The sequence below is a fragment of the Ranitomeya variabilis genome, chromosome 3 (genome assembly GCF_051348905.1).
Source record: "Ranitomeya variabilis isolate aRanVar5 chromosome 3, aRanVar5.hap1, whole genome shotgun sequence".
Lineage (NCBI taxonomy): Eukaryota > Metazoa > Chordata > Amphibia > Anura > Dendrobatidae > Ranitomeya > Ranitomeya variabilis.
Genome location: NC_135234.1, coordinates 17,067,179 through 17,084,583, shown reverse-complemented (window position 1 = coordinate 17,084,583; position 17,405 = coordinate 17,067,179).

The following is a 17,405-nucleotide window of genomic DNA, read 5'->3' as shown; positions in this document are numbered from 1 at the left end:
ATGCTTTCAGAAATAGAAGTAGTAATGGTTTATTTATATCAATTTGCAAAATGCAAAGTAAATGAACAAAAGAGACATTTAAATCAATCAGTAATTGATGTGATCACCCACTGCCTTCATCAGGACTTCTCGATACACTTTTACAGTCAGGGGTTTTGTAGGATTATAGTCAGTTGCATGGGGAAACAATGATAGCAAACAGGTAGTAATGATCATCTATTCATATGTAGGTTAAGCACAGTCATTAACTGCAACGGAAATAGCTGCGTTGGAGTCGTAAACTGGGTGAGGAACAGCAATACTTAGCTACAAATGAGTCAGTGTGGAAGATAGTTTCATGTCCCAGATCCTATACACCATGGGAAGAATAAGTGCAGCAACAAGACACAGGGTAGTTATACTGCATCAGCAAGTTCTCTCCCAGGCAAAAATTTCAAAACAGATGTTATGGGTTATACACACAGTGGTAGACCGAGACAGCAAAGTCAAAATCGGAAAATGTGCAGCAGTGCCGTCGGGTTAGAACTGGCAGCAACCAGTGAGACCCAGCTCATCTGATCTACTGTTCAGAGAAGTCTCTCCAAAGGTCATCTTCATGGAAGAAAAAAACATATTTTTGAAATTGAACAAGACCAAATGAATCAATTTGCAACAGTCATGCCAATACCTGTCCCCTTTTTGTCTCCTTTGGTTGGCGGGGGACAGAGCAACGATAAGGTAGCCCTGTTTTACTCTTAGGATTCCCTTTTGGTTCTGCCTAGACTGGACGCTTGGGGGTTAATTCCTAGGTTGTTAATGTCCCTTGGTGATTCAGCTCTGCCTATCAATATCAGCCCCCAACTGTCTGCTTTGCCTTAGCTGGTTATTAAAAATAGGGTAACCTCAAGTCATTTTTTTAGGTTCATCCAAATTTTAATAACTAGCAAAGGCAAAGCAGCCAGCTGGACATCTGGGGGCTGATATTAATAGACAGGGAAGGTCCATGGATATTGTCCCCTTCCTAGCATAATAAGACCAGTTCACAGCTGTCTGCTTTACTATGGCTTGTTATTTAAAGTAGGGGGACCACACAACATTTTTTATTTCATTCTTTTACACTGTCCCTCATTTTCACCACCTCTGATCTGGCGGTTATACATGCCGGGTCATAGCGGGCGCCGGCCATTAACAGCCACGTCAATACTTGGCATGACTGTGATGGCTGCATTAATGCCCGCAGCTTAGAAGCTTGTTTATTGGCTGTGCTGCAGCCTTTCAGCAATCTTTATTCAGCACAGAACCCCAACACTAAAAAGGACTCCCTGAAAAAAGTCTGTGTTCGGTACCAGACACTAGGTGTCCAGTACGAACTCCGAACTTTACTGTTCGAGTTCGCTCATCCCTACTCATGAGAATCTGTTTCCAATTGCTAATTACAGTGAATACTACTCTGCTTATCTGCAGTCTGTTTGCTCATATTCTTCCTGTATTCAACCTGTTCTGAGCCATTTTTCTGATGATTCTTCTGCCTAATGATTCTGCTTCCGTTTTTGGGCTCCAGCTATGCATGATGATTCTTCTTTATGGCCAGCTTACTCCACCACTCAGCAGTCTACTCCATGACTCTAACCCAGCAGCCCCTGTGTAAGTCCAGATCCCTGTACAGAGGTTAAAAGAGTGAAGGCCAAGGCAACCCCTTGGATCTGGTAGACGAAGGGTCCTAGCGCTAAGCCTGTCCATGGAATCTCTCTTAAGAGCTGACAGGCTGCAACAAACAGTTCCCTCATATAAAACTATACATGGAAACATAAGAAATGGGCTGCAAAAAGATGGCAGCAGGTGCACTGAACTGATGAATTAAAATGTGAAATATTTTGATTTTTGTTACTGAAGGAATAGAGAACGGCACAATAAAGAGTCTGCACCCTTTCCGAATTTCCAAAAATGACCGCTGACATTTTACACTTTTGCAGCAGCCAGAGAATTCTTTACAAGATTTCAAGCACAGCTGGGCAGGTTCCTCATAAAACCTTGCAGATATCACATCACATCCAATCAGATCTTTCTAAAAGTCAAGGCAGGGAATAGAGCAGCCATGCTATGATAAATCTAAATAGTGGGAGGAAGTCACAACTCACAACTTAGACATAACGATAAGAAGAAAAGCCATAAAACACTTAATAAACATTACAGATAGTGTGTGATAGCACAGGAGCCAAGAACTGCGAGCATTGCCCTACATTATATCTTGAGGTCACTTTGACATTACTTAAAACTAAAGAACTTGAAAGGGATTGGATACAGTCCTAAGAGACCTCAGAGTATTACATGCTTTTAACCCCTTAAGCCCCAAGGGTGGTTTGCACGTTAATGACCGGGCCAATTTTTACAATTCTGACCACTGTCCCTTTATGAGGTTATAACTCTGGAACACTTCATCGGATCCCGGTGATTCTGACATTGTTTTCTCGTGACATATTGTACTTCATGATAGTGGTAAAATTTACCTGAGTTTATTTATGGAAAAAACGGAAATTTGGCAACAATTTTGAATATTTCGCAATTTTCCAACTTTGAATTTTTATGCCCTTAAATCAAAGAGATATGACAAAATACTTTATAAATAACATTTCCCACATGTCTACTTTACATTGGCACAATTTTTGAACCAAAGTTTTTTTTTCTTAAAGAGTTATAAGGGTTAAAAGTTGACCAGCAATTTCTCATTTTTACAACACCATTTTTTTTTAGGGACCACATCACATTTGAAGTCATTTTGAGGGGTCTATATGATGGAAAATACCCAAGTGTGACACCATTCTAAAAACTGCACCCCTCAAGATGCTCAAAACCACATTCAAGAAGTTTATTAACCCTTCAGGTGTTTCACAGAAATTTTTGGAATGTTTAAAAAAAATTAACATTTAACTTTTTTTCACAAAAAATTTACTTCAGCTCCGATTTGTTTTATTTTACCAAGGGTAACAGGAGAAAATGGACCCCAAAAGTTGTTGTACAATTTGTCCTGAGAACGTTGATACCCCATATGTGGGGGTAAACCACTGCTTGGGCGCATGGCAGAGCTCGGAAGGGAAGGAGCGCCGTTTGACTTTTCAATGCAAAATTGACTGGAATAGAGATGGGATGCCGTGTTGCGTTTGGATAGCTCTTGATGTGCCTAAACATTGAAACCCCCCACAAGTGACACCATTTTGGAAAGTAGACCCCCTAAGGAACTTATCTAGATGTGTGGTGAGCACTTTGACCGACCAAGTGCTTCACAGAAGTTTATAATGCAGATCCGTAAAACTAAAAAATCATATTTTTTCACAAAAATGATATTTTTGCCCCCATTTTTTATTTTTCCAAGGGTAAGAGAAGAAATTGGACCCCAAAGTTTGTTGTGCAATTTGTCCTGTGTACACTGATACCCCATATGTGGGGGTAAACCACTGTTTGGGCGCATGGCAGAGCTCGGAAGGGAAGGAGCGCCGTTTGACTTTTCAATGCAAAATTGACAGGAATTGAGAAGGAATGCCATGTTGCGTTTGGAGAGCCCCTGATGTGCCTAAACATTGAAACCCCCCGCAAGTGACACCATTTTGGAAAGTAGACCCCCTAAGGAACTTTTCTAGATGTGTGGTTAGAGCTTTGAACCCCCAAGTGTTTCACTACAGTTTATAACGCAGAGCCGTGAAAATAAAAATTCTTTTTTTTCCACAAAAAATATTTTTTAGCCCCCAGTTTTGTATTTCCCAAGGGTAACAGGAGAAATAGGACCCCAATAGTTGTTGTCCAATTTGTCCGGAGTACGCTGATATCCTATATGTGGGGGGCAACCACCGTTTGGGCGCATGGCAGAACTCGGAAGGGAAAAAGCGCCATTTGGAATGCAGACTTAGATGGATTGGTCTGCAGGCGACACATTGCATTTGCAGAGCCCCTAATGTACCTAAACAGTAGAAACCTCCCACAAGTGACCCCATATTGGAAACTAGATCCCCCAAGGAACTTATCTAGATGTGTTGTGAGAACTTTGAACCCCCAAGTGTTTCACCACAGTTTATAACGCAGAGCCGTGAAAATAAAAAATCATTTTTTTTCCACAAAAATTATATTTTAGCAACCAGTTTTGTATTTTTCCAAGGGTAACAGGAGAAATGGGACCCCAAAAGTTGTTGTCCAATTTGTCCTGAGTAGGCCGATACCCCATATGTGGGGGGAACCACTGTTTGGGCACATGGCAGAGCTCAAAAGGGAATGAGCGCCATGTGGAATGCAGACTTAGATGGATTGGTCTGCAGGCGTCACGTTGCATTTGCAGAGCCCCTGATGTACCTAAACAGTAGAAACCCCCCACAAGTGACCCCATATTGGAAACTAGATCCCCCAAGGAACTTATCTAGATGTGTTGTGAGAACTTTGAACCGCCAAGTGTTTCACTACAGTTTATAATGCAGAGCCGTGAAAATAAAAAATCTTTTTTTTTCCACAAAAATAATTTTTAGCCCCCAGTTTTCTATTTTCCAAGGATAACAAGAGAAATTGGACCCCAAAATTTGTCCTGAGTACACTGATATCCTGTATGTGGGAGGGAACCACAGTTTGGGTGCATGGCAGAGCTCGAAAGGGAAGGAGCACCATTTGGAATGCAGACTTAAGGTACCGTCACACTCAACGAGAACGACAACTATCCGTGACGTTGCAGTGACGTTGCAGCATCCTGGATAGCGATCTCGTTGTGTTTGACACGCAGCAGCGATCTGGATCCTGCTGTGATATCGTTGGTCGGAGCTAGAAGTCCAGACCTTTATTTCGTCGCTGCTCACCCGCTGTCATCGCAGGATCGGCGTGTGTGACACCGATCCAGCGATGTGTTCACTTGTAACCAGGGTAAACATCGGGTTACTAAGCGCAGGGTCACGCTTAGTAACCCGATATTTACCCTGGTTACCATTGTAAAAGTAAAAAAAACCAGTACATACTCACCTTCTGATGTCTGTCGCGTCCCCCGACGTCCACGCGCTGCTGCAGGGAGCTTTCCCTGCACTGACTGTGAGAGCGCCAGCCGTAAAGCAGAGCACAGCAGTGACGTCATCGCTGTTACTGCCGGCGCCGCTGACACATTCAGTGCAGGGAAAGCTCTCTGCAGCAGCGCGTGGACGCCGGGGGACGTTACAGACATCAGAAGGTATGTAGTGTTTTTTTTTTACTTTTACAATGGTAACCAGGGTAAATATCGGGTTACTAAGCGCGGCCCTGCACTTAGTAACCCGATGTTTACCCTGGTTACCCGGGTGCTGCAGGGGGACTTCGGCATAGTTGAAGACAGTTTCAACGATGCCGAAGTCGTTCCCCTGATCGTTGGTCGCTGGAGAGAGCTGTCTGTGTGACAGCTCCCCAGCGACCACACAACGACTTACCAACGATCACGATCACTGGTCGTGATCGTTGGTAAGTCGCTTAGTGTAACGGTACCTTTAGATGGATTGGTCTGCAGCCGTCACGTTGCATTTGCAGAGCCCCTGATGTACCTAAACAGTAGAAACCCCCCACAAGTGACCCCATATTGGAAACTAGACCCCCCAAGGAACTTATCTAGATGTGTTGTGAGAACTTTGAATCCCCAAGTGTTTCACTACAGTTTATAACGCAGAGCCGTGAAAATAAAAAATCATTTTTTTTCCACAAAAATTATATTTTAGCAACCAGTTTTGTATTTTTCCAAGGGTAACAGGAGAAATTGGACCCCAAAAGTTGTTGTCCAATTTGTCTTGAGTACGCTGATACCCCATATATTGGGGTAAACCCCTGTTTGGGCGCACGGGAGAGCTCGGAAGGGAAGGAGCACTGTTTTACTTTTTCAACGCAGAATTGGCAGGAATTGAGATCGGACGCCATGTCGCGTTTAGAGAGCCCTGATGTGCCTAAACAGTGGAAAAGTTCAATTGTAACTGAAACCCTAACCCAAACACACCCCTAACCCTAATCCCAACCACACTCCTAACCCCAACCACACTCCTAACCCCAACCACACTCCTAACCCCAACACACCCCCAACCCTAACCACACCCCTAACTCCAACACACCCCTAACCCCAACCATAACCCTAACCACACCCCTAACCCTGACACACCCCTAACCCTAATCCCAACCGTAAATGTAATCCAAACCCTAACTTTAGCCCCAACCCAAACTATCCCTAACCCTAACTTTAGCCCCAATCCTAACCCTAACTTTAGCCCCAGCCCTAACCCTAACTTTAGCCCCAACCCTAACTGTAGCCCTAACCCTAGCCCAACCCTAACCCTAGCCCCAACCCTAGCCCTAACCCTAGCCCTAACCCTAGCCCTAACCCTATCCCTAAGCCTAGCCCTAACCCTTGCCCTAACCCTATCCCTAAGCCTAGCCCTAACCCTTGCCCTAACCCTAATGGGAAAATGGAAAAAATACATTTTTTTATTCTATTATGTTCCCTAACTAAGGGGGTCAAGAAGGGTGGTTCGATTTACTTTTATAGCGGGTTTTTTAGCGGATTTTAATGATTGGCAGCTGTCACACACTAAAAGACGCTTTTTATTGCAAAAAATAGTTTTGCATCTCCACATTTTGAGAGCTATAATTTTTCCATATATTGGTCCACAGAGTCATGTGAGGTCTTGTTTTTTGTGGGACGAGTTGACATTTTTATTGGTAACATGACATTTTTTTATCGCTTTTTATTCCGATTTTTGTGAGGCAGAATGACTAAAAACCAGCAATTCATGAATTTCTTTTGGGGGAGGTGTTTATATCGTTCCTCGTTTGGTAAAATGGATAAAGCAGTTTTATTCTTCGGGTCAGTACGATTACAGCGATATCTCATTTATATCATTTTTAATGTTTTGGCGCTTTTATAGGATAAAAACTATTTTATAGAAAAAATAATTATTTTTGCATTGCTTTATTCTGAGGACTATAACTTTTTTATTTTTTCGCTGATGATGCTGTATCGCGGCTCGTTTTTTGTGTGGGAGAAGATAACGAAACCATGGTTTCTTATATCTGTCTTTTTGACCGCATGTTATTTCACTTTTTGTTCTGCGATATGATAATAAAGCGTTGCTTTTTGCCTTGTTTTTTTTTATGGTGTTCACTGAGGGGGTTAACTAGTGGGACAGTTTTATAGGGCGGGTCGTTACGGACGTGGCGATACTAAATATGTGTACTTTTATTGTTTTTTTTATTTAGATAAAGAAATGTATTAATGGGAACAATATTTTTTTTTCTTTATTTAGGAATTTTTTATTTTTTTTTACATATCTAAAATTTTTTTTTTTTTACATTATCACATTGTTCCGGGGGGGACATCACTACATAGTGACAGATCGCTGATCTGACACTTTGCAGAGCACTGTGTCAGATCAGCGATCTGACGTGCACTGCTCCAGGCTTAGAGGCACCTGCTCTGAGCAGGCGCTGTGACGTCACCTCCCTGCAGGACTCGGAAGTAGCCCCGCGGCCATTTTGGATCTGGGGCCTGCAGTGAGGAGATGCTCGGTACAAGGTGAGCACATCGCCTTGTACCGAGGGTCTCAGAGAAGCACGCAGGGAGCCCCCTCCCTGCGCGATGCTTCCCTATGCCCCCGGAATGCTGCGATCATGTTTGATCGCGGTGTTCTGGGTGTTATTGTGCGAGGAGCGGTCCGTGACTGCTCCTGGCACATAGTGCCGGATGTCAGCTGTGACAGTCAGCTGACACCTGGCTGCGATCTGCCGCGCTCCCCCCGTGAGCGCGGCCGATTGCATATGACGCACTATCCCGTCACTGGGAAATAAGTCCCAGGTCACCTCGACGGGATAGTACATCATATGGGATTAAGGGGTTAAAGGACAATTAGTGTATTTGTGATTCCCAACTAATTGAGTTGCCACTAATCACATTTTTTAGTAAAATGGCAAATTTGAATTTCTAAAGATTCGCTCATTTCCAAAATATTTACTAAGAAAATACACAATTTTTGGCTCAAATTGCACCCAAGCTGTGCATTATGTGGTTTACACTTTTTTTTACGACTCACTAAGCAGTTTTGAGAAGTGTGCAGAAAAAAAGAGTGGTTAAAAGTCAAGAAATGCTCCAGATTTGTTGGTGCAAATTTTTGGTGTAAATTGAAAGTGCAAAATATGCAAAAGAAAGAGGAAGGGCCTAAGTGACAATGCAGCGCGTGCTCCTGCGATACATTTGGCCAGCTTCTCTTCTAGTCTTATGCAGTTTAGGACAGTAATTACAGCTCTTCTCAATGTTTTGATTTCTCTCCCCTCGTATCTTCTTATTCGCATCTCTGTAATAACCATTGACCGCTCCGGACCTGTCCTTTGCTCTGTGCTTAGCATTTCTAGTTTGAAAACCTTTAAGTAAAAATGAGATGGTCAAAGGTTAATTACTTTAAGTACAGATTACAAAGCGCTCGGAGAAATCTTCATTGGGAGAAATAACCTCGGGTTAATACTGTAAGCTACAAACCTCACCGCATCCCCGTTACACCAGATCTGGAAGATCTCGGCTCGGACTGTAAGTCAATTATTCCACATTGTTCCTGAGTTATTAAGGAAGGGTGCAGGGTTCTTTATCTTATTTGTGCATTTTGTACGAAGTAGAGCTTCTTTGTAAAACTGGTAGTAAAATACTGTATATTTTAACATAGCACAGACTTTACTATGGACCACACTCTAAATCTTCCCTGTCTAGAGTGGGTTTATGGTGAGACCCCCCTCAACCTCATTTACTGTAACTAATGACCTAAGTATAACAGCTACATTGTGTTTTTTTAGACAATGGATCTTTTCACTCATAAATGCTATGAAAATGGCAACAATGCTGGTGTTTATATCAGCTAGGGTGAAAAAGAAAGGGTTAAGGTTCGAGTCTGTGTAGTATAGGAGTCAGGGTTCGAGTCTGTGTCATATAAGAGTTAGGGTTAGAGCCTGTATTGTATAGGAGTTAGGGTTAGAGTCTGTGTCGTATTGGAGTTAGGGTTAGATCCTGTATTATATAGGAGTTAGGGTTAGAGTCTGTGTCATACAGGAGTTAGGGTTAGAGTCTGTGTCATACAGGAGTTACGGTTACAGTCTGTGCAATATAGGAGTTAGGGTTAGAGCCTGTATTGTATAGGAGTTAGGGTTAGAGTCTGTGTCGTATTGGAGTTAGGGTTAGATCCTGTATTATATAGGAGTTAGGGTTCGAGTCTGTGTCATACAGGAGTTAGGGTTAGAGAATGTATTGTATAGGAGTTAGGGTTAGAGTCTGTGTCATATTGGAGTTAGGGTTAGAGTCTGTATTGTATAGGAGTTAGGGTTAGAGTCTGTGTCGTATAGGAGTTAGGGTTAGAGTCTGTATTGTGTAGGAGTTAGGGTTAGAGAATGTATTGTATAGGAGTTAGGGTTAGAGTCTGTGTCATACAGGAGTTAGGGTTAGAGTCTGTGTTATATAGGAGTTAGGGTTAGAGTCTGTATTGTATAGGAGTTAGGGTTAGAGTCTGTGTCGTATAGGAGTTAGGGTTAGAGTCTGTATTGTGTAGGAGTTAGGGTTAGAGAATGTATTGTATAGGAGTTAGGGTTACAGTCTGTGTCATATAGGAGTTAGGGTTAGAGTCTGTGCAATATAGGAGTTAGGGTTAGAGTCTGTGTTATATAGGAGTTAGGGTTAGAGCCTGTATTGTATAGGAGTTAGGGTTCGAGTCTGTGTCATACAGGAGTTAGGGTTAGAGTCTGTATTGTATAGGAGTTAGGGTTAGAGTATGTGTCGTATAGGAGTTAGGGTTAGAGCCTGTATTGTATAGGAGTTAGGGTTAGGTCTGTGTCATATAGGAGTTAGGGTTAGAGCCTGTATTGTATAAGAGTTAGGGTTAAGGTTTGAGTCTGTGTCGTATAGAAGTTTGGGTTAGAGTCTGTGTCGTGTTTTGCAGAACTTTCATTTTGGAAATACACTGACTTTATCTGTCCACTTACCAGCTGCAAGTTTGTTTAACATGTGCTTTTCCTCCTCATACAGAAATACATTGGCTAAATTGTTTCCAGACAAATTGAATTTCTTTATAATTTCACAAAATTTGTTGATACAGGCAAGTGTGAATATTTGGCAATTGTTTTTTTACTTTGCACGTATCCATCAAAATAGCAGCTGGTTGATATTGTGTGGGATTCTGAGAACAGGAAAGACATTAAAAAATAAACATTAATGGTTATACTCACCTTTTCTCAGCCTATAACTATCCAACTGCTGCTCCCCAATTGGTCCTCCAATCACCTTGTCTTCCTTTCTTTTTGTGATCCTCTTACCTGACGGTAAACCCACCACCTCCTCTGATCTGGAGGCACTGAGCAATATCTTTGTTGCTCATCTCTACTCCTTTAATTTCCAGTATACTAAGGATTTTCCTGGTATATGCTCCCGACATAGGGTCCAGATGCCTTGGGCGCTAAGCGTAATACATCTATAATAATGCTAGAGGCAGAAAATACTGGATCCATTACTGGCAATAAGTGAGCCCAACACAAAGCATGCTCACAGCGTATGCCCACAGCGTATGTCCACAACGCATGCCCACAGTGTATGCCCACAGCGTATGGCAACAAAGCATGCCCGCAGAGTATACCCACAGAGCATGCCTACAGAGTATACCCACAAAGCATGCCCACAGAGTATACCCACAGAGCATGCCTACAGAGCATGCCCACAGAGTATTCCCACAGCCTATGCCCACAGTGCAGGCCTACAGAGTATGCCCACAAAGCATGCCCACAAAGCATGCCCACAGAGTATTCCCACTGCGTATGCCCACAGCATATGCCAACAAAGCATGCCCACAAAGCATGCCCAGAGTATCCCCACAGAGCATGCCTATAGAGTATGCCCACGGAGCATGCCCACAAAGCATGCCCACAGAGTATTCCCACAGCATATGCCCACAGTGTATGCCCACAGAGTAAGCCCACAAAGCATTCCCACATCGTATACCAACAGTGCATGCCTACAGAGTATGCCCACAAAGCATGCCCACAGAGTATGTCCACAAAGCATGCACACAGAGTGTGCCCACAATTGACTCACTTTATTTCCAGTATACCAAGGATTTTCCTGGCATATGCTCCAAACACAAGGTCCAGATGTCATCGGTGCTAAGCCTAATACATCTATAATAATGCTGGAGGCAGAAAATACAGGATCCATTACAGCAATAGATGAGCGAGGCACAAAGCATGCCCGCAGAGTATTCCCACAGAGTACTCCTACAGAGTATGCTTGCAGAGTATGCCCGCAGAGTATTCCCACAGAGTATTCCCGTAGAGTATGCCCGCAGAGTATTCCCGCAGAGTATGCCTGCAGAGTATTCCCGCAGAGTATGCTTGCAGAGTGTGCTCGCAGAGTATGCCTGCAGAGTATTCCCGCAGAGTATTCCCGCAGAGTATTCCCGCAGAGTATGCTTGCAGAGTATGCCCGCAGAGTATTCCCGCAGAAGTATTCCCGCAGAGTATTCCCGCAGAGTATGCCCGTAGAGTATGCCCACAGAGTATGCCCGCAGAGTATGCCCGCAGAGTATTCCTGCAGAGTATGCCCGCAGAGTATTCCCGCAGAGTATGCTCGCAGAGTATGCCCGCAGAGTATTCCCGCAGAAGTATTCCTGCAGAGTATTCCCGCAGAGTATGCCCGCAGAGTATGCCTGCAGAGTATGCTCGCAGAGTATGCTCGCAGAGTATGCCCGCAGAGTATTCCCGCAGAGTATTCCCGCAGAGTATGCCCGCAGAGTATTCCCGCAGAGTATGCCCGCAGAGTATTCCCGCAGAGTGTGCTCACAGAGTATTCCCGCAGAAGTATTCTCGCAGAGTATTCCCGCAGAGTATGCATGCAGAGTATGCCTGCAGAGTATTCCCGCAGAGTATGCCCGCAGAGTATGCCCGCAGAGTATTCCCGCAGAAGTATTCCCGCAGAGTATTCCCGCAGAGTATTCCCGCAGAGTATTCCCGCAGAGTATGCATGCAGAGTATGCCCAGAATCAAGTAAGCAGACACTTGCAGTAAAGCAGATCTTTGCGTCTGCTGTTCCCAACTCAGCAAATAACCTCATCTTACAAAGTAATGACATCTTCTACCTCTCTAGGTTTTCTTAATGGGTTTTTTGTTCATATTACATAGTAACCACTCGTTTCATGTCACTACATTCACTGCAGTGGTCACAGAAAGTTCTACTTGATGTACAAGGGACTGCCTCTCTGTTCTTCACAGACTTGTATCAGTCACTTCCCAAGAAGTATAAGAAACTCAAGGAATCATCCAGGAAAGGTAAAATTAGGAAAATAAGAGGAAGTGAGTTCACAAGTTGTGTGCGATCTGTGAACAGAGAGGAAGTCTTGAAGGAGTCCTGGTGGAGCGAATACAGACGGGTCTTAAGATGAAGACGGATCGTCATTTCATGAAGGACGGAGGTCCGGACAGCTGGTGAATGTCATCGGCCAGGAATAAAACCTGCCATTAGTACAGATGGAGTCTCGGTAGATTAAGACCTGCCGTCTGGTGAAGTCATTCCCGTCTCACCGGAGAGGGGACTAAATATTTAAAAATCATATCAAAGAGATGATGCAAAATTCATACTTCTTCATTCATCGTTGTACTTATTACTGAAGCGGACATTGCATTTCAGGATCTGGAAATGGGAAGTGATTCAATATGTCGCAAGTTTTGACTTATGTTATAAAATACTCTGAAAATCACCTAAAAGAAGGCTGCTTGAGAGACAGAAATTGAATCCTGTGTAAATTATACCTAATTTCCAGAGTGACAGCGCCTCTTTTGTCCTCAGGTTATTTCTGGTATTGCACTTTTTCACTGCACCAGTAAATCGGGCTCATATGGAATGTTTGGACAAGAATGGTATGAGGGTGGGGTAAACAAAGTAGAGCCTTTTTTCTTATACAGGATATCACCTTTAAACCACTTAAAGTAAGATATGAAGTCAGGATTCCAACCAGGGCAAGTGCCGGGAGCCCACGGTGCCAATGAGACCACAGTGCCCAAGTTACATTGCTGACTTCTGTTAGGTGCCCTAGTTGGAATAAAAATAAAAACTTTTTGTTATAAACACTTGTGGAACTGTCCAAACTAATATAATATCAAGTTAGCAAATGTGGAAATTAAGAAAATAAAAACAGAATAGCTGTTTTGTTTTTGGTCATTTACCTTCACCCCAAAAAATGAAATGAAAACCGATCAGAAAATTGTTTGGATCACTAAGCAGTAATGATAAAAACTTTTGCAAAAACACAGTCTGACATAACTCTTGGAAGATGAGGAGGAAGAACCCAAAATGAACAGATGCCCCAAAGGGAAGACATTAACCTGGAGCTGGCAGTGATTCCAAGCTCCACTCTTCCTGACCTGATTGATACAGGAAAGAAATATATCTTGGTACCGTGTTATCTACATCCTGACCTGATTGACATCTTGGTGGGATTTGAACCCAGGACCCCAGCAATGCAAGGCTGAAGTGCTAACCACTGAGCCACCGTGATGCCCATCAATCCATTCCTTATGGGAAAGAAAGCAGAATACAACGGTCCCATAAAGAATGAATGGACCGGCGGCCGAGCATGCACACTTATACTCCATACTAAAGGAATAAAGTACCCAGTTTCGGTGGTCCCAAGTCCCAAGGATCTGATTCCCACCAATCGAGAAGTTATCACTTTTTTTCCAGGTAGGGGATCATTTTTTTGCAAACATTCCTTTAACCCATTATCTACCAATGTCCGTTTTTTGGGACGCCTAATCTTTAGCTTCTAGCAACTAAGATTTTATAATTTTTATAATTAGGTCCAATTTTTTGTGTTGTGTTTGTAAAATGAATGTTTACAAAATAGGAAATCATGTCATTGTCATTTTTAATTGAATATTGGGACTCCCGTTTCTGAAAAATCCGTACTTGAAAAAATTTTGCAAATTATGTTTCTGATTCATTAGGACTAGTGTTGAGCATTCCGATACCACAAGTATCGGGTATCGGCCGATACTTGCGGTATCGGAATTCCAATACCAAGTTCCGATATTTTTGTGGTATCGGAAATCGGAATCGGAAGTTCCCAGTGTATGGTTCCCAGGGTCTGGAGGGGAGGAGACTCTCCTTCAGGCCCTGGGATCCATATTCATGTAAAAAATAAAGAATTAAAATAAAAAATATGGATATACTCACCCGTCCGGCGGCCCCTGGACCTTACCGATTGTAACCGGCAGCCTCCGTTCCTAAGAATGAGGAGTTTAGGACCCTCGATGACGTCGCGGCTTGTGATTGGTCGCGTGCCGCTCATGTGACCGCTCACGCGACCAATCACAAGCCGCGACGTCATCGCAGGTCCTAAACTCCTCATTCTTAGGAACGGAGGCTGCCGGTTACAATCGGTAAGGTCCAGGGGCCGCCGGACGAGTGAGTATATCCATATTTTTTATTTTAATTCTTTATTTTTTACATGAATATGGATCCCAGGGCCTGAAGGAGAGTCTCCTCTCCTTCAGACCCTGGGAACCATCCAGGATAGCTTCCGATACTTGTGTCCCATTGACTTGTATTGGTATCGGGTATGGGTATCGGCGATATCTGATATTTTTCGAGTATCGGCCGATACTATCCGATACCGATACTTTCAAGTATCGGAAGGTATCGCTCAACACTAATTAGGACCCAAATCATTAAAAATCTGTCATTTAAAAAAAAAATAAAAAAAATGAAAATTGCTAATTTGGCAAGTAATGAGTTAAAGAACTCAGGCATGGGAAACGTACAGATCAGTTTTTAAGTAATACTGCCCCACAATGCCAAACAATAGTCGGAAGTTTTAGGTCGACCTTTGGATTCCGAGGATTCCGAGGACCTGGACAATTGCTGCCCTCTAACACCTGTCCACAAATCTAGACTAAGGTCCTATTTCCATATTTCCATCGTCCTGTTTGCATTCAATAAAGAACGTGACAACTTTTATGGCTCATGTGAAATCATCCAATATTTATTTCACCTTCTTAAAGTTTGTTGTGGAGGATAAAAGCCGTGAAAATGTGATGTGGAGGAGCATGAAATACAGCGCGCAATTAAGTGTCCTGTTTTCAGGTACATTAATCCTTAAAAGCTGAAACGATTCGGAGCGGCTGAAGGCATAACCACCTCCACACCCCATCTCATCTCCAATCCTGCCTTCAAAAACACAACACTACGGAAGATCAACTCCTAAATTATTATTAATGCTCCCGATGCCTCGGGGTAAGATTGTCTCCAAAACCCCCCAAAAAATTGAATATATTTTCACGTTCACTTATTTTTTTTTTTCCTCTTTTATTTTGCAATGTCAATCTCGTTGCTATAATAACATTTCTCACTCTAGATTTTTATTAACTATCTCTCGGATAATTTGCTCCGGGAATGAAACCGCAAAGCATTGAGTCATTTTTTATTTTTATTTTTTATTTTTTTGCTTTTACAACCTACCCACTTTTTTTTGCAATTTGTCAGCCAATTAAGATGTTAATGTGGGTTGCCTCCGTTGTGCGGAGAATGATTCATTTTCATTTTTTCTTTCTTTTCTTTTTTTTTATTTCACTAAGCTCTAAATAAAAAAACAACATTGAGATTATTCAGTATTCCGTGTGGAAATTGAAGCAGTTGCAATTGTTTTTACCTGAAATAGATGCCGAGTGCCCGGCAGAGATAATATGATCGGCAATAAATGGAATGAATACAATTCTGCATCCTTTCCTATCTGATTTTGTTGGAGATGACTCGGCCACGGGTGGGGAGCGGGGGAATTCGGACCGCGACAGTGGAGATGGTCCCGGAGCCTTTCCATGCATTTATAAGGCTTAATTTGCTGTTGATTGTTTATTAGTGTCTCTCCCTCTCGGTGCCTATGAATCTGAGATCAGATAAAGGAGCTAAATGGCTCTCCTCATCTTATTCTTGCAGGGAGCTCAACATGATTACATTCTTATTTATAAAGCACTTCAATGCTGGGAGAAGGATGCTGAAGAGAGTCCATCTTCTTGGAGTCTTCAGAGACTTCTCTGGTGGAACTTTTTAAAGTTTTATAAAAAGACTTGTTCAGAGACGAGACTATAGGCAAATCACAAGGATACTCGAAGGGAGGGAGAAGAGCTCACAACGTCCCGAGGATGTGTAAGGACTCGGAGTGTATCGGGATAGGTTTATGCTCTACCCCTTTCTTTATAGGACAAACCCATATTTAAATGTGTTTACTTTCGCCTTATGTTGTTATGTGCACGTATGTATATTTACCATGTATTTAACTTTGTATATGATGCTGCTATGTATGTACTGTAATATATATATATATATATATATATATATATATATATATATATATATATATATTTGCTATAGAATGTATATGTATGTTAGGGAAAGCGTAGGACCCATTTATGGCCACTAGATGGGGCACTATAGCAACCGTAGTAATGAATAGGGATTTTACATAGGAAATAGTTAATGTAGGAGGGGCTTGCTGTAGGGTAAGCAGGAGTACACCCTTACCTGGCATCAGTTGGCACCAGGGGGCCCAGTTTGTCTGCACGGGCTTAGAGCCCGGGGGTATAATGCAGCTACCCTGTAATGTTTAAGGAGTGAAGCCCAGCCATCCAGAGCACCAGGACAGAACAGCAGCGAGAAGAGAAGCAGAGTAAAGCAAGTGTAGAAGAAGTAGAAATCGCAGCAGGAACCGCGGGCAGTTCGCTCACCATGTGGCAGCTTATAGCATGGGCTGATGCCCTCAGAACCGGTGTGAAACGGAAGTGAAGTAAGTCTGGACAGGGAGGACACTCTAGGAACTGTGTTACAGTTCATCCCGGGCATGTCCTGTGTGACAGAGAGGGAAGTACAGGGAAAGAAGAATTAATGTTCTGCTTGGAATCTGATGCTGACTCTGTCCTGACTATGAATGCATTCTGTATGGAAAACAGTAAAGTTATGCGTTTGAAAGTTGAAATGGACTGTCTCAGTTTATGAAAAACCACCTGAAAAGATTCTCCTGAAACAGGGAAGAGACCCTGATGGCGCTGAACCTGAGTAATGGACACTGTGTGCATGTGATGGGAGGCCAGGGCACAGATACATTGCTGTCCTTGGCCATGACTACGGCATTGTCCCTCCCTCACAGATGCTTTGTATAATATCTTATTCTCCATATGACTCCAAGGCAGCCATCAGGAATTTCTGGGTTTTGTCTTGGAGAGAAGGGATAAGGGAGGTATGATAAGGCATTAGGAAACAGAAGGTGAGGGAGGGCAAGGAGGAGGAGGAGGAAGGGATCTATGGGGATATGTTGGAGAACTCAAAGTGTTGGACAATCGTGGGGTGAGAGATGCAAGACACAAAGTCTCAGGAGAGGAAGCAGAGG